General features: G+C 41.3%; 2 pseudogenes; one reads left to right on the top strand and one right to left on the bottom strand.

The window, feature by feature from the left end:
* Positions 1–12,435: 12,435 nt before the first annotated feature.
* Positions 12,436–14,077, bottom strand: LOC129050036 (fascin-like; annotated as a pseudogene).
* A 3,240-nt stretch (positions 14,078–17,317) lies between these two features.
* Positions 17,318–19,689, top strand: LOC129050037 (heterogeneous nuclear ribonucleoprotein L-like; annotated as a pseudogene).
* Positions 19,690–21,231: the final 1,542 nt, after the last annotated feature.

A 21,231-nucleotide genomic window follows, 5' to 3' on the forward strand; every position in this document is an offset into this window, starting at 1 on the left:
ATGCCCGGCCTGCCCTTCCATTTCAAACCTTTCCTGTGCATAGTGAAGAATACCATGACTACTAGTAGTTTGGTGTTACTGCCTTTATTTGTGCTAAAGTGCCAGCATTTTTACCCACTATTGTATTTGCACCTTTACAGCAAATGTCACTATGTTAGTATTCCTGTTAAAATAGTTTGGACCTGGATGTCTGAGGGCCCCACTTTGGGAACCATTGAAATAGGTACTTAAACCTACTATATATCATATCTTTTCATCTACAAGATTTTTAAAAACATAATTTCATTTAATTTTTTCTGTAATTTTAAAAGCATGGTTTTGAGGAGTTTCAGTTCAGAGCAACACATATTTTATTTTGCTTAAGCTGAAGTTTATTAGACAAATACTGACCTAATAGAATGAGGTCCTAAATCTAGTTGCAGTTTCTTTAGCAAAAAAAAAAAAAAAAAAACCCAAAACTAAAAACATAAAAATGGTCCCGTATGGTGTAGTCCCAATGTATGCTGAAGAATTTGAAGAAGAAAATGCAATACTCAGTAAGTGCTGTTCTTTATGAATAGGATTAATTCTGAACAGTTTCTTTTAGCCTGTAAAGAGATTTGGGACACAGTAAGAGAGGAATGAGAATATAGCAAAATAAACCATTATTGAAGAGATATACTGTTAATGATGTCCTCTTTCAATACAACTTGCTTTTTTCTTTTTTCTTTTCTTTTTTTTTCTTTTTTTTTTTTTTTTGAGACAGAGTCTTGCTCTGTCCCAGGCTGGAGTGCAGTGGCACAATCTCAGCTCACTGCAACCTCCGCCTCCCTGGTTCAAGCGATTCCCCTGCATCACCCTCCTGAGTAGCTGGGACTACAGGCATGTGCCACCATGCCCAGCTAATTTTTTCTTATTTTAGTAGAAACAGGGTTTCACCATGTTTGCCAGGATGGTCTCAATCTCCTGACCTCGTGATCCACCCACCTCGGCCTCCCAAAGTGCTGGGATTACAGGCATGAGCCACCATTCCTGGCTAACTTGTTTTTCTTAAAAGAACCTTCAGTAAATATTTGGTTTCTGTGGCCTCGGCTATAATTCAGATTACAGTTTTCAAAGCAGTGTTTCCTAAAGTTGTTTGTGCAAAATTGTTTTCCATGACTTGAACCTAGTTGTTCTGAAGCTAATATATAATAATAATGGCTTCTCCCCAATTTATAATAGAAAACAGTACAAAGTAACAGACTATTATATGGGGGATGGAAGAAAAAGGACAAGGGTTGAAAAAGTAACTATTGCATACTATGCTCACCATCTGATTAATGGATACATGTGTACTCCAAACCTGCGTATCAAATAGTATCCCATGTAAAAAATCTGCATATGTACCCACTAAATCTAAAATAGATGTTGAAAAAAAAGTTTTTCTATGTCAGCAATAATTGAATTGAAGGTGTAAAACTGTAATAAAAATTGAGACACTACAAAGTATCTTGTAGTTAAGCTACAAAAAAAAAATTCTAAAACCATCTATATAGAAAATTTTAGGAACTGATCTTAAAGGAAATCCAAATAAGTGGAGAATTATCATGTCAATCGATGTGATAAATTAATATTAAATTACATTATTTTTTCAATAAATCTAATATGGTCATTGATTTTAAAATGTGCATAGAATATTAATTTTTAATAAATAATGATTAATTTTTAAAAATGCAGAGGGTTGGACTTGCCTTATCAGACATTGGAACGTATTACAAATATATGGGGAAAAATGCAGTAACTGGTGAATTTTTCGTTTCCATTAAGAAATAATGGATCTGGCCAGGCGCAGTGGCTCATGCCTGTAATCCCAGCACTTTGGGAGGCTGAGGAGGGCAGATCACCTGAGGTCAGGAGTTCAAGACCAGCCCTACCAACATGGTGAAAACCCCCTATACTTAAAAAAAAAAAAAAAAAAAATTAGCCAGGCGTGGTGGTGGGTGCCTGTAATCCTAGCTGCTTGGGAGGCTGAGGCAGGGAGAATCCCTTGAACCTGGGAGGTGGAGGTTGCAGTAAGATTGCACTACTGCCCTCCAGCATGGGCGACAGAGTGAGACTATGTCTCAAAAAAAAAAAAATGCTGGATCTCACTGGCAATGGAAAGGGAAAGGAAAGTTACTGATGGCAACATATTACTAATGGTAAATAAGCAATGAAAAGATACTCAATATCATATGTCATTAGAAAATTGCAAACCAAAACAATGAGATGCTACTACATAGCTCTTATAATGGCCAAAATCCAAAATAGTAACACTACTGAGTGTTGTTAAGAACAATGAGCAGAAATAACTCTTATTCATTGCTAGTTGGGATGCAAAATGGTACATCCACTTTGGAAGATGGTTTAGCAGTTTTTTATGGCACTAAGCACACTCTTAGCCTATGATTCCATAATTGTGCTTCTTGGTATTTGCCAAATGAGTTGAAAACTTATGCCCACACAAAACATACACACAAATGTTTATACCAGTGTTATTCATAATTACCAAGACAGAAACAACCAAAGTACCTTTCAATAGGCAAATGGACTAACACTCTATGGTGTAGCCATACAATGGAATAATAATCAGTTCTATATAAAAAAAAGAGCTATCAAGCCACAAAAAGGAATGGAAGAACTTTAAATGCATATTACTGAGTGAAAGAAGCCAATATGAAAGCCTACACACTATGTGGTTTCAAGTATATGACATTTTGAAAAAGGCAAAACTGTGGAGACAGTAAAAAGATCAGTCATTTCCAGGGGTTCCTGGGGAGGAAAGAAAGGAGGAATAACTAGGTAGTGCACAGGGAATTTTTAGGGCAGTGAAACTATTATTTTGTGTAACATTGTCATGGTAGGTACATCTCTGTTAAAATCCATAAAATGGACACCACAAAGAGTGAACCCTAATATAATTATGAACTTTAGATAAAAATAATTTATCAACATTTTCTCATCACCTGTAACAAATGTAACATACTAATGTTAAAAATACCACAAGATGTTAAAAATTGGAGAAATGGGGGTAGAGTGAGAGAGTCTACAGACAGGCATTTTAACTTTCACAAATTTTTGCCTGTAAACATAAAATAGCTCAAAAAGTAATATCTATTAATTTTTATATATATATATAAATATATATGTGGTTACTACAATGTCTTATTGAGATTAATACACAGTGAGAGATTGTGTCTAAGAACTGACATGGTCTTTAATTTGAATAACAACATTGAAATACAATATAAGTGTATTTAACTATAAATTAAGAAAATAAATTTTTCATACATGAATTGTTTATAACACTTTATTGAAATAACACCCACATCAATCCTCATCAGTTCTGAGGCCCACATAATAATTAAAGGCCTCCAGCCAGTCCAATTTCATTCATTCCTAGAACCAGTGAGTTTCACTCTTGCAGGCCATGAGTAGCAGTTCTTCAACGGACAATGAGATCTCGAAAGAGAAAGGTGTGTTCTATTTCTTTGTGACTAGTGTCCTAAGTCATGGAGACAGAATCATGGGCTTGGAAGTAGCATCATCTTCCAGGTTGCTGTGTAACTCACATTCCCGAGGAACAGACTGTTGGCAAACCCTTTGGTCTCCATCCTTGGGATTTCTTCTTCTCCTCTACATTTTGTTTCTCTTTCTCATTTTTTCTAAATCATTTTTTCTTTTTCCGACCAATGATGTTTGTCCTTTTGTCCTAGGACTGGATCTCATTTATCTTTCTGGGAATAGCGCCATCTCTAAAGACTCCAGGTTAACCCACTTCATATTTAATCATTCCAGTCTAGATACTAAATATTGCAGTGTCAGTCAACATTCCCAGGGCCAGATCTTACCTCACACCTCAGGGTCATAACTCTCTTGACTACATTGTGTTTTGTCCTAATTTCCTCATTCTTCGCCGTGTGTATTTTGTCCTATCCTGGGAACAAGGAGAGGCATGAAGAGTTTTCTCTTGCATTTCAATATTAACCCTACTCCCGCATTCTTCCAAGAAAGCCAGGAAATACAATGCCAATGTTTTCCATTCAGTTTATATTTCATGTATAATTAACTTTTGTATTGAACATGAATAAACTGAAAATTCCTTGAAATAGAAACAATTTGATAGAATTTTGTGGGTACAGTGTATACAATCCGTGTCCAATAAATTACTGACATCTAAACTTGTTATAGATTTTTTGTTCCATCATGTACTAATTCAGTAATTCGATTGGAATAAAACTAACATTTGTTTGTTAGTTATAATTCATTCTTGGTAAGCCTTTTTCTGTGTTTTGCTTATGCTTCCATTACCTTCTAGATGAGCACTTTTGTATATCTAATTTAGAAGCATTACATTAAGAACAGTAAGAGAAAATCATAAGCAAGTGTGAATATTTTTTCATAACCACTTATGAAGAAACAGAAGGGCTCCTATTACATTCCCTGTAACAAATTATAAAGTCATAACACATACTCTTCAAAGTAGCAATAGGCAAATCAGGGAGAGAGAGAGAGAGAGAGAGAGCAGAAAGTTGCTCCCAGAAGACAATGAATTTATTGCTACCACTGAAAAAATTTTTGGAAGGGATGAAGCTTTTTGCTAACATATACAATAGCAACTGCAAAAGGAATAGGACCTGGAATCTTCAGCTGAATCAGTCTATTTGTAATCTCATGTAAGACTGGTAGAGACAAAACATAGGTCATTCCTTTCTCATCATTCATTAATTCACTCACTCATTCAAAACACAAATAGATGCACGCTATGCTACACACTGGGGATACAAATGGTTACAACAATCCCTCAAGTTTCTCAAAGCCAGTGGGAGAAATAGGCATATAAACAACTAATATCATGCACTGTCATATTGGACACTTGAAGACTGCCTAATGGACTGTGGGACTACAATATAAGATACTGTCAGTTTGTCCTAAGAAGGTCACTCACGGGGAAGTGAAGACTGAATTGCGTCACAAAGGAATAGTCAAATTTTCCAGGCCCACAGGGAAAATGCTCTTCCAGATGGGAGGACCATTGTGAACAAAGTTAAGGATCAAGGAAAAAATATAAGTCTGAAGAGATGAAAGTAGAGCCACGTTGTTCAGTACAAAGGGTGGAGAATTTGGTGAGAGAAATGAGAATCAGGAGGGAGAGACGGACAGGGTCGGATCACAAATGGTCATGGTCAACCTAAAACTAAGAAGCTGAGAATTTATCAGGAGACAAGTAGGTGTCAGAGATGTTATAAGGTGCAACATGATGAGATTTGCATTTCAGAACCGCAGCGCTGATAGTGGTGCAGAGGCTGGATTACAAGCGGGAATGGAGGAGCTGGAGGCCGGGGTAGGAGAGAAAGGAGTGTGAGGGGTGGTGGGGTGAGTGGGGTGGGGATGGATTTCCTAAAAACATGATCAAGGAAGAGAGATTGGGTTGGGGCATTCAGAGGCAAAAACAGAAGGAAAAAAAATCTAAAAGGAAGAAGTGACAGGCCTGTGTACCAATTTGAATAATACTGCAGTTGTTTATTGAGAGCTCATGATGTACCAAACATGATATTTTAATCCTCACTACAATGAATTTTTGACTTTTTTTAAATTTTATCAATTGATATTCAGAGGAGTTAAATCGCTTACTGAAGGCCATGCCAATTTTAAGTTAAGGGATGAGGTTAAAACTAAATGCAACTAGATACGGGGCTGGTGTCCTCTCAACTATATTCTTTGGCCCTCTTAACTGGATCAGCAACAGGGGAGAAGGCAGAGACTAGAATAGCTCCTCACAGTTCTCTGGATCTGCTTGGATGCTGACCAGTTTGGAGGAAGAAGATGAATTAAATGGAGGTAGCTGAGGGATATCCATGTGCAAAAGATAAATAAGCAGTTGGATACACGAGTCTGAAGAAGGTTCCTGGTGACACTGGTTGGTAGATAGACCGAGAGCTGAAATTCACCTGCAGTAATTGTTACTCTGTGTCTTCCTGTTGCATTTATGGGCCAGCTCAATATATCTTTTCCTCTATCTTTTAAAGTTAGAATTTACAATACCTACCTAATAATTACTTCCTGAAGAGTAAAAATCTTTTGTTATAGTTTTTCATTGGTCATGTTATTTATTAATGCTATCCTCAACAAATATGTATTCATTAACCATTGGGTACATTGTGCAAATTACACCGCACTATTTGATAGAAAGAATGAGGTCTCTTCTTGCTAAATAGTTCTAGTCATCTCCCTTTTATAGTTTCCTTTACTTTGTCTTAAAAGCAATTTATTTTTCTATTCATTATTCATCTTATTACACATTCTTTTTGCTTCACTTTAATCCTTTTTTGCAGAAGAAAGATTATAAATAAAAATATCTATATATAACTATAAAGCTTACACTCTCATAGCCGGCATAGAGTTTGTGCCAAAGCAAAAAGATGAAAACTTTAGCTCTTTTGTAGGTATGATTTTTGAGTTGTGATGGCAAGAAAATTAAGTGGGATTTTGATATAAGAGTAACAAAAAGGAGCCTGTAGGGAGAAAACAGATAATACATTGAGAATGAATAGAAATTATTTATCAGGCTGGCTCTGCCACAGCAATTCTTGTCCCTTTCCTAAAATTAATTATTTTCTGGTTTAACTGAGAAAATATGAGACAATCTCAAATTTCCTCAGAGCTAGAATACAATATTCCATTTTATTAGCCCTAGAACAACATGAACGGAAGCTTTAGTGGTAGCGTTATAGTCTATGCTGAGGTTTGTTAGCACTGCATTATTACCTAAGAGATCGCTGCTTAGTTCAGCCAGTTAACTGGAGGTCACTAAAATGTTCTGCTCTTGAAAGAGAAAGAGGGGGAGAAAGGGCAGGGGCGGGTAGAGAGAGAGAGAGAGAGTGAGTGCTCCTTCTTCACAGAGCAATTTGTGTAAATGCATGGTCCAGTGGCCCTGAGATCCATTAATTAAATTTCTAGACTTCATAGCATTCGCTGATGAATCATGATGAAAAAAGTTGGAAGGGAGTAGGAAACACATACACTGCAGCATCTTGTTTCACCAGAGTTGGGCCCTTGAGAATTATTAAGTGATACTTTGACATAATTCAGAATTAACAAAATCTGTCTGTTCTCTAAAAGTGTGTATTTTCATAATTTAAGTAAGTCATGCAAATTAGCTTAGATCAAAATGTGAGCTCCATTGTTGCCTGCAAGTCAGCATGATTTCATGATTGGTGATATAATAGTATCATCACCCCAGGGAAGGATATTTCTGTGAAATTAAGTGATATAGTTCTATCTGAGTAGGAATATTGTACCTGAAAAATCCTGCTAATAAATATAGGTCTCATTTTGATATTTTGGAATTTTATAGGGAATTAAATATAATAAAATCATGCATCCTACTGAGGTCAGACATCTGAGAAAAACAGGTCAGTCAAATCCTCATTCCTGTGAAATTTACCAAGGGGCTTTTAAAATGGCCAAATGTTAAAGTATCTAGCATGATGCTTGAAATATAATCTGTAGAAATACACTAAACTAAAATGACCTTGTCCAGTCTCATGGCTTCAAATACCAGCCCCATGCTAATGATCAAATTTTCTATGCATTCAAAGCTCCTGAACTGAGATTTAGATATGTAACATCTCTACTGGTTTCTTCACCTTACTGTTTCCCACACCAAACTTCTATTCTTTCTTTTCCTGATCCATTTCCCCCCACCTTTTCCATTATATTCAATGTAATTAAATAGGGATGTTTGGCTCCGGCTATGAAATTTGACTCACATCCCATGTCAAATTCATCACAAATCCTGTCAACTCTACTTCAAAAATATTTTCAAAATATGACCACCTCTTACCAGTACCACTCTAGTTCAAATCATCCTGTCTCTTTCCTAGGTGGTTGCAATAACATCTCACTACCTAGATCTACCCTTTGTCCTGTCGTCAATTCTTATCTCAGCAGATGGCAGACTATTAAAGCTGTGAACCATATCAGCCTCCATTTCAAGTGCCTTCAGTGGCTTCCATTTCACCTCCAGTAAAATCGAAATCTCCACAATGACATCTAAGACTCTCCATGGTTGGTCCCCTTCTTGCCTTACAACTAAAAACTCTTCTACCATTACCACTGTATTTACTCTGCTGTAGCAGGGAGACCTGTTTGCTGTCCCTTAAACAAAGCAGATGTCTTTCTCCTCTGGTCTTTGCATTTGCTGGTCCTATTACTGGGAGTGTTCTTTTTCCCATCCTCTTGATGACTTCCCTCATCTCCTTCAAGTCCTTGATGGAATGTTCTTACACAGTGAGGATTTCCCTGGCAACCATATTTAAAACAGAATCTTCAGTCCCATGTCCAGCACTCTTTATGCACCTTCCCTGTTTTAGAATAGTTTGAGAAAATGAGTAAGTGTTTTGGGGACACAGCACTTACTATCATCTGACATAATTAGGCATAAAACTGTATTTCTTAATTATTTTCTTATGTACTTGTTTGCCTCCCATCATAACTAAGCATTTAGTAGAGATTGTCTATTTTATTCACAATGGTATTCCTAATTCCTTAAAAGTGTTTGGTATAAAACAAACATACATTGAGCATTTGTTGAATAAAAGAATTATATGTAAAATTATGGTCAGACATTATTCCAGGGGAAAACTCTTAGTCTCTAAACAAATTTATTTGGATACCTGGTAAATTATACTATAACTAATTTGGGAAATAAATTTGCTCCTCTTATGTCAATTGAGGGAAGCTTTGGCAAGAGCATTCTGCTTCATCTCCAAGTCTTTTTCTTCAAAGCCTATTGTTATTTTTTTCAAATCTGACAACCCTATGAGACCTACCCAGCTGAAGATTAGCTGGGATGCCCAGTTCCTGTTCTCACTGTGGGGCACCAGATTTTCTGGGCAAGCAGTGTGAGTAGATAAAGCAATGGGATGGGGTGAGGTTACAGGCATCAGCCCATTCTAGGCTTTGCTCTTCAACACATACTGTCCTCCTGAGCCAGGATGCAGACCATGGCTACTTTTGCCCCTGCATGTCTGTTCTGATTTCTTTCTTTATATGGGATGTCTCACTATTCTCTTGCTTTTAATATGGAGTTGCAGTCTCTAAGCTAAAAGGCCAAGTACAGATTCACCTGCCAATGAAGCTCTTTAAATTCTCTCTTCTTTCTCTGGACTCATTGGCTGTAAGTCCATGGAACAAAAACAGAATTTGCTACTTTTCAATGACATTGTTTTAGTTGAGTTGTGTTTAACTAACTTGTTGAATGAACTGACACTGTACATTCTCCCTGTAAAATAACAGTGTGTTTTCTATTATGCCTATGTAAGTCTGTTGCCTCAACTTGGCATTATGTTAACTTATCTACAAGACAGTTTATTTAGGTTGTATTCAAGTTGGGCTTTTGTGACATAAATAAAATCAGTGATGTGATTATAATATAGTGGTACTATTTATGTAAAAATATTTGGGTCTTGAAAAGATTAGAAAAAGCTAAGTTGATTCATAGGAGGGCTAAGCAATGTAAAAATTTTAAGAAAAAATTATAAAATTAGAATAATCAGAATAGCAAAATTTTAACAAGCTAAAAGGTTTTTGCACCTCAATTACTTTTTTTTGTTCTATTTTAAACAGGTAAAAATTTAGAATTATGATTGACTTGTTATGATCATAATTTACACAAAGAAGACAATGTATAGAAACTCCAGTTAACAGAGTAATAATCAAAGGGTCCTGGACTTATATCAAAATATTGGCCAAATAATTTGCATTTCTGGTTTTTTTTTTAACCCCATGATCCTCCTCCTTAACTCACTTTTTAGATTAACTATCAAAAAACTGGTCTCAATTATATTTGAATAGAAGGTTTCTACTCTATTGTTCTCTAACTTGACCATGTTTGGTACCCTTAATTAAAATATATAATTCTTTAGTAAATAGTTTTCATAGATGTTTTCTTTCTAACTGGTTATATGAAAGCTACCCAATAATGGGCAGGTTGAATAGCCGTGGGGTAGGCTCAGTGTTGGTCTGTGGAATGCTACTGTAGGTCTCCACAAACCTAAGACACAGAAACGCACCTTTAGAATTATCTACTTCACAGTAGAACTGTGACAGAACCTGAGGCTTGCCTGACTCCATACTTCTTGGTGTTATTCACAACACCACAGCCTAATTTTGCTTATTTCTTTATTTGAAGAAATCTTGAAAAAGAATTGCTTCTTTGATTTTTCTACTTAATTAAAAATTTCATCGGAATCAGCAATATCTTTCTGTGATGGCAATTGTATCTCCTAAAAAATCACAGTGGAGATATATTTGGAATAAATATATCCAAATATTGAAGTAGTACATTGTCAAATATCTGAGTAGTATATTCCATAAATTATGTCTGCAGGCTTAGAAATAACCTTCATATAATATTAATAAAAATCAAACTAGCTATTCAAAATATACTCATGGCATTGGACATTTGGAGGTAATTTTCACCAACCATCAATGTCTGTATTCATATATTTATGTGATGGTATTGTTATTTCTGTAGTCTTGGTCAACAAAATTTACTCATGTTTGATATAATTTCCACATACCCATAGCATGCCTTTGGAAGTAATGCAGTGCTTGAAATTTAAGGAAAAAAATATCTGGTTAGGATTCCAAAATGTAAATCATTGAATAAAACAGTGCCATTTACTTTTAAGATGAGGACAGTATTTTGATGGGAGGACATAGGTGATCTTGTGAACAACAAAATAATCTCAAAGCCACATACATATGGTAAATATTCACACTTAGGACTATGTGGGAATGGCAGCAGTCATTTCCAATAAATAACGTGTGAAAATCACACGTGTTCCAAAAACACCTCCTGCTTGTTCATGGCATAAAGCCAAAGCTCTGCTATATGAATATTACATATGTTTTTGACAAAACATCTAGTCTTGCACCAGACACAATATTCTAGTTTCCTGAAGAGGAAACTTTATTAAAGCATGTGCTAAGTAAACTATAAGATTCATATTAGAAACTTCAGTCCTATAGCTGTTTCTATTTATTTGGAGTTGGAAAAAAAATGGCATTATTGTACATGTACTTGCTTTATAGTTAAAAAAAATGGAGGGGGGCAAAATAAATAAATCACATTCTCAAAGCATCAAGGAAATTTATAGTGGAATGATGAATCATATCATTGTAGGGTCATTTTCCTTTGTATCATGATATCATATGAGACCAATGTCAAATGGAATAGATAAAAAATGGACAAAAAGTTTTTTTTTTGCGGGGGGAAGGCTGCAGACTGAGTTATTTTATTTCACTATTTCCAGTTTGAAGCTACTATCATGGGCGTTTAGAGTTATACAAATAACACTTACAAAAAATAAAAGACTAAGACACCCAGAATGAGATGCATGTCGGGGACGAGGGAGGCTGGCAGCAGGGGGGCCCCGGCGGCTCACCCCAGGGCTCCCCGAGGGGGTGACGCCTGGCTTCATCCACCCAGGAGGCCCAGGGAGCACCAATCACAGTGGGGGCTCTGGCCTAGGCGTCCCGCAGCCCAGGCCCAGGGCTGGGGCTGGACGGGAAGGACGAAAAGAGAGGGCTGAGATGCACCCGCTGGGGAGGGTGCTGAGACGCCCCACCCGGATCACTCACTACTACAGCCAGGCTTGCCTGGGACGCCTCCAGCAACAATATTTCATTTAAAAAAATACTGATTTGGTCATTTTCTGTTTCCAGTCAGGCTAGGGTGAAAGGAAAGAGACAGGAGGAAGATGGCCCCCACACCCCTACCCCCCGCCACCACCACCCTGGCAGAACATGCAGCGGGCAGACCCTGTGGCTGTCACGCCCTGCCGCTCCACGGAAGGGAGCCAGGCTGAGCCTCTGCCACGTGGGAGAGGGGCTGTTTCCAGCCACCACCCAAAAAAACACCGAGAGTCAGTCCTAGCCCACCCGACGGCTTCCCTTCCCAAGCAGGGGTTTCCGGACAGTGCACCAGGGAGGGCCTCTGACAGGCTTGGGACACGTGCCCAGCTCCTGGGGGGCTGGGAGGAGGTGGCCAGGGTGGGCAAGAGATTCCAGTTACACTACACGCCCAGGGCTCCCAGCCCCCAACCGTCCCTTAGCCGCTTCCAGAGAAGTAAGGCTCAGAGCCGTCTGAGGTCAGAAGAAAGAGGTGCCAGACTCGCCCCATGGCAGACAAGAGGGCAGGGGCATCTGAAATCCCTCCCAGGGCCAGGCCGCAGCCGCTGACCCGAGGGGAGGAGGGAACCCGGGCGGAGGGGAGAGTGGGGATTCCATAGGGGCGACAGGCGGGGGCACCGTTTTCTCTGGGGTTTCCAGTTTGAAAGGCAAGGGGCTTGCCTCCCGCCCCGGGGAGCCCACCTGGAGGAGAAGGGGTTAGCAGGGAGGGTTGGAAGGAGCCGCCACGTGGGCAGGGGCGGGGAAGGGCGGGGCGGGCCCTAGTACTGCCAGAGCGAGGCGCGGTCCACGGTCTCCGCGGAGGCCTTCAGGACCCCTGCGTGGTTGCCCTTCAGGTAGCGCCCGCCCACCTTGACGGCCACCTTGTTGTCGCAGAACTCGAAGAAGAAGTCCACAGGAGGTTCGCCGCTGCTGGTGACCGCGGAGTCACTGCCCACCGTCCAGTATTTGCCTGTGGAGTCTTTGATGTTGTAGGCGCCATCCTTGAACTCCAGCTGGAAGGCGTCATAGCTGGAGCGGTTGGCGTCCAGGGTGCCCCTGACCTTGCGGCAGCCGATGAAGCCGTGCTCCCCGCGGAACACGATGATGGGGCGGTTGATGAGCTTCATGAAGAAGAGCTCTGAGTCCCCTGCTGTCTCCACCGAGGCGGCCAGCTGCCCATTCTTCTTAGATGTCACAAACTTGCCATTGGACGCCCGCAGTGTGATGCGCCCGTCACGCCGCTCAGTGTCGAAGTAGCAGCTGGCATTCTGGGTGGAGGCGGTGGACTGCACGCCCGCAGTGGCCGTCAGCGTCCAGTACTTGCCCGTGTGGGTACGGAAGGCACACTTTTTGGTGTCGCGGTCGATCTCCAGCTGGAAGGTCTCCTGGTCGGTCTCCTCGTCCTGATTGGCAGACAGGTCCCTACCCTGGCGCGTGGACACATTCCTCTCGTTGGCCGCCTGCAGCACGACCTAGGCGCAGCTCTGCTCCAGGGCAAAGAGCTCGTCCTTGCCCACCTTGGTGGCCTTGCCGGCCTTGAGCGTGCTGCTGGGCCCCGACGGCGCCAGGTAAGGACCCTCGCAGCCGCGGAAGGCCACCTTGCCGAAGCGGAACTCCAGCGTGTAGCCAGTGGCCAGCTCGGGGCTCGCCACCATGCGCCCCTCATGGCGCAGGAAGCGGTGGTCGGCGGTCTGCACGCTGTAGCGCTGGTCCTGGAAGGCGAGGATGATGAGCGAGTCGATGCCCCAGGGCACGTCGCGGTCCACGGCGATCTCGTCGGCCGGCCGCGCGCTCAGGTGCGCCTAGCGCCTACGGGTGACGCTGTAGATGTTGACCTGAGGGTGCATGACGATGTGCACGCTCCGCTTCTCGGCGTGGGACACCGTCTGCGCGAAGCACGACAGGCGGTCCTCGGTGCCTCCGAAGTAGCGCCGGTGCTCCTCGGACTGCAGCGACCAGCGGCCGTCGTCGTGCGCCACGATGAGGAAGCAGCAGTCGGGACCGGGCACCTCGCGCTCGCAGGCCACGTTGCCGTCCTTGTCCGCCGCCAGGTAGCGGCCCAGGTGGCTGCGCAGGCACACGGCCGCGCTGCCTGCCTCGTCAGGGGGCTGCTCCGGCGTCCAGATCTGTTTCTTCTTCAGGCTGCTGGCCAACGCGTTAACCTTGAACCCGAATGCCTCCGCCGTCAGGTACTTGTTGCCGCAGTTGATGAGGCCGAACTGGATCTGCACTGCCTCGGCTGTGCGTTGGCCGTCATGGTGGCGGTGGACGGGAGGCCGCGGTGAGGCCCCGGGAGGTGGGTGGCGGGTCCCCGCGGCGGCGCCCCTGCTCCTTTGTTCCGCGGCGGCGGCCCGCAGGCGCCCTCCGCAGCGCTCCACCAAAAGGTTTTTAAAATCATTTCAGTTAACAGATTTAAACAGAGTTTAGCTATGAAGCAGTGAGTAATGCAATACAAACTAGTGAAAAAGATGAACAACTAGGGATTAAATGTTGAGGAAAATTGTTTTCTAATGAATTAATTTTGAATTGATAAGAGACAAAGAATAGGGACTTTTAAATATACAACTTTGGTGACAAAGTATTTGTCTACACAAGTTTCTTATGTCTAGTGCCTTCCTTACCTCCCAAATATTATTTTATAACTCTGATAATTTCTAAAAGATACATATGAGATATTCATATCTAAAAAAGTCACCAATATTTTGAACTAGTATCAAAAATAAAGAAGTATTTGACATAGGTTTATATACTGGGTTTATACATAAATAAAATACAAATACAAATCACAACAGCAAAGATAATAATTAAAAACTGCGTACTCACCTTAGGGTTTTTAAATAAGCTAATTGTTTTTCTTCTACACAAATAGCTAAAAATGTACAGTGAATGCAAATGTACTCAATTTCTCTTTCTTTTTCTATATTTGGATTGGTTAGTGAAGTGTCACAAAAGTGATGATGCTGAATTTTTGCTATTTTCTCTCTAAAGTGATGTTCTGAAAGAAATATATATATATAATTTGCGGTTGTGAAGAAGCCCCTTTTTTAGTGCTAATTTATTTCCTTTGTGTACTTTGCAGTAGACACACATGTTAAAAATTCAACAGAAAGAGGATAAAATAATCATGACATTAAGCCCCTTTAGAAATTAGCAATGTTCTCTATTAATAATGGCGTGATGATATGCCACTCCATGAGCTCTTGAACCAAGTTATTCATTATTTCTCTGCCACATGGAAGCAGGATATTTGGTCTTTGTCCTATCTCAATGCAGTGCCTATGGTTTTGTTACAGAAACCTTAATTTTGCCTGCTTTTAAGTAAAGCAGGTTTTATGCAAACTTCTCAGAGGGCAGCCAGATAACTTTCAAGCATATTTGAAACACCAGAGGTGACTCTGCCAAGTGCCTCAGAGAAAAATACAAACTATGACAAAGACACTTCTTCAACCCATCTTTCTAAAGTTGCTGACTCTACAGGTTTATTATAAGCATTAGACGAAACCAGCGAGAGGCATGTGTCAAAGCTTGAATGTGCAGCTCCAGGTTAGAATGTCAGCTTTTCCTTTGGGTTACTGAAGAAGGAGAAAAACCATTATCCATGCATGAAACAAAAAGGTATATGGCCAATCAAATGGAAGGCATATTTTTGGTAATCCAATCCCAATATATGCTATTCGCTTTAGTGGGGCTTAAGTAGGTCACTTAAGCGGTTTAGTGGGGCTTAAATAGGTCACCTTCTAGAAGTGAGCAGAAAAATATTTTAAATTAATGGTTATTTTACTATCAACATTTTTTTAAAATTGAAAATGGAACACCGGTTTTATAAGCAGTTTCTTCATTTTATTATTTAATGAGGTGGCTAGCCTTGATTTGAAAGGTTTTTTTTAACATGACTAGCTTTCTGACACTCTAATGCCCATCTTCTAAGACTTCTGTACTGTAAGCTATTTTAACAAAGGGTAAGTGGTATGTCTTTAAATTCTGATTTTAGAGGAATTCCTAAATTTTCATTACTTTCACATATTATTTTATCTACTGTGAAATGATAACTTTGTTAACATGAAGCTTTTGAAGCTGTCACTGTATTGCATCGGGTATTTCTGTTGGTTCGTCAAAGTGAAATGAAATGAAAATGCAGGAAAAACAAATGAATAGAACACAAGAGTAATTCATTTTGGCTGGGTACGGTGGCTTATGCATGTACTACCAGCAGTTTGGGAGCTCAGGAGTTAGAGACCAGCCTGGCCAACCTGGTGAAACCCTGTCTCTACTAAAAATACAAAATGTAGCTAGGCGTCATGGTGCATGCCTTCTGGTACTGGAAGGCTGAGGCAGGAGAATCACTTGAACCTGGGAGGTGGAGGTTGCAGTGAGCCGAGATCATGCCACTGCACTCCAGCCTGGGCAACAGAGCGAGATCCCCTCTCAGAAAAAAAAAGAGTAATTCATTGAAACACCAGTTTGTAAAACATCAGGATGCTTTTCTCTTGTTAACTATAACATTGTTGTTGAAAACTCTGCTAAAATTTTGCATTCTTTTTTTTAAAAAGGTAAATGAATTTTCATAACGTATTGTGCATAAAAATTATTTAAAGTTGACATTAATATAAAACTTATTGAGCTACTTTAAAGTTTTTTTTTTTTTTTGCTTCCTTTTTGAACTTTTATTTTAGGTTCAGGGGTACAAGTTCAGGTTTGTTACATAGGTAAACTTTTGTCATGGGGGTTTGTGGTACAGATTCTTTCATCATCCAGGTATTAAGCCTAGCACCCATTAGTTATTTTCCCTGATGATCTCCCATCTCTCTGCCTCCTCTCTCTGAAAGTCCCCAGTGTGTGTTGTTCCCCTCTGTGTGTCCATGTGAGTTCTCATCATTCAGCTCCCACTTACAAGTGAGAACATGCGGTGTTTTTCTGTTCCTATGTTAGTTTGCTAAGGATAATAGCCTCCAGCTCCATCCATTTCCCTGCAAAAGACATGATCTCTGTTCTTTTTTATGGCTGCGTAGTATTCCATGGTGTATATGTACCACATTTTCTTGATCCAGTGTGTCACTGATTGCCATTTTGGTTGATTCCATGTCCTTGCTATTGTGAACAGTGCTGCAGTGTACATATGCATGCATGTGTCTTTATAATAGAATGATTTATATTCCTTTAAGTATATACCCAGTAATGGGATTGCAGGGTCAAATGCTATTTCTGTCTTTAGGCTTTTGAGGAATTGCCACACTGTTTTCCACAATGGATGAACTAATTTACACTCCCACCAACAGTGTATAAGCATCCCTTTTTCTTCACAACTTCACCAGCATCTGTTATTTTTTGACTTTTTAGTAATAGCCATTCTGGTTGGTGTAAGATGGTATCTCATTGTGGTCTTGATTTGTATTTCTCTAATTATCATGAACAGACAGTTTTGAAATTTTTACAATCTTATGAAGACAAATGAATACAGAATTTTCTGAGCTGGGGCTTTTCTGGGGCAAGATTATAGAGATTAACAAAATGAGATTGGGAGAAATTGAGCTACATTATTGTCAAATTTAGCTTGCTGGGAGTAAAAAACAAAAAACCAACAAAACTGAAGTCTTGCACTTAATAATAATTATTTCTGGCTTCCTTCCCTCTGCTAAACATGGATTGTCAGATTTCTCTCTGTGAGTTGTCCTCATCCACCACTAGAGTCAGTCAATGGCCCTACATTGTATTCCCTGGCAATGATTTTGCTATGAGTTTCGTTCAGGTTCTTAACACTTTAAGATAATGTCAACATTCTTCCTTAACTTCTCTCTGCTTCCAGTGTCTTCCATTTCTAATCCGCCCTGCACACAGAACAGTTTATTTATCCTTCTAAAATACAGAAAACTACTCTCAATTGTCTACAGGATAAAGTACAACCCTTTTAAACTTTACCAAACTAACTTAGAAAAATAATTTCCCGGGAGAAGCGGCGTCGGCGGCTGGAGCAGAGGCAGCAACCGGACGAGCAGCAGAGGCGGTCCGGAGCGACGGTGAAGATGGCGGCGGCGGGCGGCGGAGGCGGCAGTGGCCGCTACCAGGGCGGCAGCAGTGAGGGCGGCGGGACCACTAAGCGGCTCAAGATTGGCAACGCCGGCGACCAGCACGGAGGCGGTGGCGGTGGCGGTGGAGGAGGCGGGGCGGCGGGCGGCAGCGGGAAGAACTACCATGACCCGCACAAAACCCCTGCCTCCCCAGTTGTCCACATCAGGGGCCTGATTGAGGGTGTGGTGGAAGCTGACCTTGTGGAGGCCTTGCAGGAGTTTGGACCCATCAGCTCTGTGGTGGTAATGCCTAAAAAGAGACAAGCACTGGTGGAGTTTGAAGATGTGTTGGGGGCTTGCAACGCAGTGAGCTACGCAGCCGACAACCAAATATGCATTGCCGGCCACCCAGCTTTTGTCAACTACTCTACCATCCAGAAGATCTCCCACCCCGGGGACTCGGATGACTCCCGGAGCGTGAACAGTGTGCTTCTCTTTACCATCCTGAACCCCATTTATTCAATCACCACGGATGTTCTTTACGCTATCTGTAATCCTTGTGGCCCTGTCCAGAGAATTGTCATTTTCAGGAAGAATGGAGTTCAGGCGATGGTGGAATTCGACTCTGTTCAAAGTGCCCAGCGGGCCAAGGCCTCTCTCAATGGGGCTGATATCTATTCTGGCTGTTGTGCTCTGAAGATGGAATACGCAAAGCCTACATGCTTGAATGTGTTCAAGAGTGATCAGGATACTTGGGACTACACAAACCCCAATCTCAGTGGACAAGGTGACCCTGGCAGCAACCCAAACAAACGCCAGAGGCAGCCCCCTCTCCTGGGAGATCACCCAGCAGAATATGGAGGGCCCCACGGTGGATACCACAGCCATTACCATGATGAGGGCTGCGGCCCCCCACCCCTCACTACGAAGGGAGAAGGATGGGTCCACCAGTGGGGGTCACCGTCGGGGCCCAAGTCACTACGGCCCCCAGTATGGGCACCCCCTCACCCCCTCCCCCACCACCTGAGTACGGCCCTCACGCCCACAGCCCTGTGCTAGTGGTCTATGGCTTGGATCAATCTAAGATGAACTGTGACCGAGTCTTCAATGTCTTCTGCTTGTATGGCAATGTGGAGAAGGTGAAATTCATGAAAAGCAAGCCGGGGGCCGCCATGGTGGAGATGGCTGATGGCTACGCTGTGGACCGGGCCATTACCCACCTCAACAACAACTTCATGTTTGGGCAGAAGCTGAATGTCTGTGTCTCCAAGCAGCCAGCCATCATGCCCGGTCAGTCATACGGGTTGGAAGACGGGTCTTGTAGTTACAAAGACTTCAGTGAATCCCAGAACAATCGGTTCTCCACCCCAGAGCAGGCAGCCAAGAACCGCATCCAGCACCCCAGCAACGTGCTGCATTTCTTCAACACCCCGCTGGAGGTGACTGAGGAGAACTTCTTTGAGATCTGCGATGAGCTTGGAGTGAAACGGCCATCTTCTGTGAAAGTATTCTCAGCAAAAGTGAGCGCAGCTCCTCTGGACTGCTGCAGTGGGAATCCAAGAGTGATGCCCTGGAGACTCTGGGCTTCCTGAACCATTACCAGATGAAAAACCCAATGGTCCATACCCTTACACTCTGAAGTTGTGTTTCTCCACCGCTTAGCACGCCTCCTAATTAGGTGCCTAGGAAGAGTGCCATCTAAGCAGGAAGACATTTCTCTGTCCTTTATGCCATTTTTTGTTTTTTGTTTTTGTTATTTGCAAAAGATGTTGTATTCCTTTTTTTTTTTTTTTTTCTTTTTTTTAATGCTAGGTTCGTAGAGGCTTAACCTTAATGGAAACGCTGGAAGTCTGCAGGGGGAGGGAGAGGGGAACTGATATCTCCCAAAATTAACCTTCACTTTTAAAAAATTGTTGTACATGTGATTTTTTTTTTTCCTGTTCATACATTTGTGCTGCCCATGTACTCTTGGCACATTTCAATAAAATTGTTTGGAAAATAAACACAGCGCTTGCTGGGAAAAAAAAAGAAAAGAAAAATAATTTCCCATATTTGTTGTCTCAAAGATACTAGAATATACTGATTTATAGCTACTTATTTTTCCCAAACAAATTAGCCCACTATGAATAACCTCCACAGTCTCTTTTTGTTGTTGTTGTTATCTATCTGAATTCTGCCCATTTAAGGTAAACTGATGTCTATAATTACTCCTGCTCAAGAACTTCTAGAGCCTTCTAACATCTGGTAACCAATTCCGTCTTTAAAGTACTTACTACCATGATTTCAGTTTTCTTGACTGTATCCTAACAGAAAAAATAGTACAAAGGGGTCACAAATGCAGAATAAAAGCTAGAAGGATAGAATGATTAATATTCACAAATTTTAGAGTAATAGATGGTTTTATTGTAATTGGAAGTGCGGAGGATTTCTGTGAATTAGTATACTTTTTTTATATACTTTAAGTTCTAGGGTACATGTGCACAACGTGCAGGTTTGTTACATATGTATACATGTGCCATGTGCTGTGCTGCACCCATTAACTCGTCATTTACATTAGGTATATCTCCTAATGCTACCCCACCCCCCTCCCCCCACCCCAAAACAGGCCCCGGTGTTTGATGTTCCCCTTCCTGTGTCCAAGTGTCCTCATTGTTCAATTCCCACCTAAGAGTGAGAACATGCAGTGTTTGGTTTTTTATCCTTGCGATAGTTTGCTGAGAATGATGGTTTCCAGCTTCATCCATGTCCCTACAAAGGACATGAACTCATCATTTTTTATGGCTGCATAGTATTCCATGGTGTATATGTGCCACATTTTCTTAATCCAGTCTATCATTGTTGGACATTTGGGTTGGTTCCAAGTCTTTGCTATTGTGAATAGTGCCGCAATAAACATATGTGTGCATGTGTCTTTATAGCAGCATGATTTATAATCCTTTTGGTATATACCCAGTAATGGGATGGCTGGATCAAATGGTATTTCTAGTTCTAGATCCCTGAGGAATCGCCACACTGACTTCCACAACGGTTGAGCTAGCTTACAGTCCCACCAACAGTGTAAAAGTGTTCCTATTTCTCCACATCCTCTCTAGCACCTGTTGTTTCCTGATTTTTTAGTGATCGCCATTCTAACTGGTGTGAGATGGTGTCTCATTTGTGGTTCTGATTTGCATTTCTCTGATGGCCAGTGATGATGAGCATTTTTTCATACGTCTGTTGACTGCATAAATGTCTTCTTTTGAGAAGTGTCTGTTCATATCCTCCATCCATTTTTTGATGGGGTTGTTTGTTTTTTTCTTCTAAGTTTGTTTGAGTTCTCTGTAAATTCTGGATATTAGCCCTTTGTCAGATGAGCAGATTGCAAAAATTTCCTTCCATTCTGTAGGTTGCCTGTTCACTCTGTACATTGCCTGTTTACTCTGATGGTAGTTTCTTTTGCTGTGCAAAAGCTCTTTAGTTTAACTAGATCCCATTTGTCAATTTTGGCTTGTGTTGCCATTGCTTTTGGTGTTTTAGACATGAAGTCCTTGCCCATGCCTATGTCCTG

Source organism: Pongo abelii, chromosome 16 (genome assembly GCF_028885655.2).
Source record: "Pongo abelii isolate AG06213 chromosome 16, NHGRI_mPonAbe1-v2.0_pri, whole genome shotgun sequence".
Classification (NCBI taxonomy): Eukaryota; Metazoa; Chordata; class Mammalia; order Primates; family Hominidae; genus Pongo; species Pongo abelii.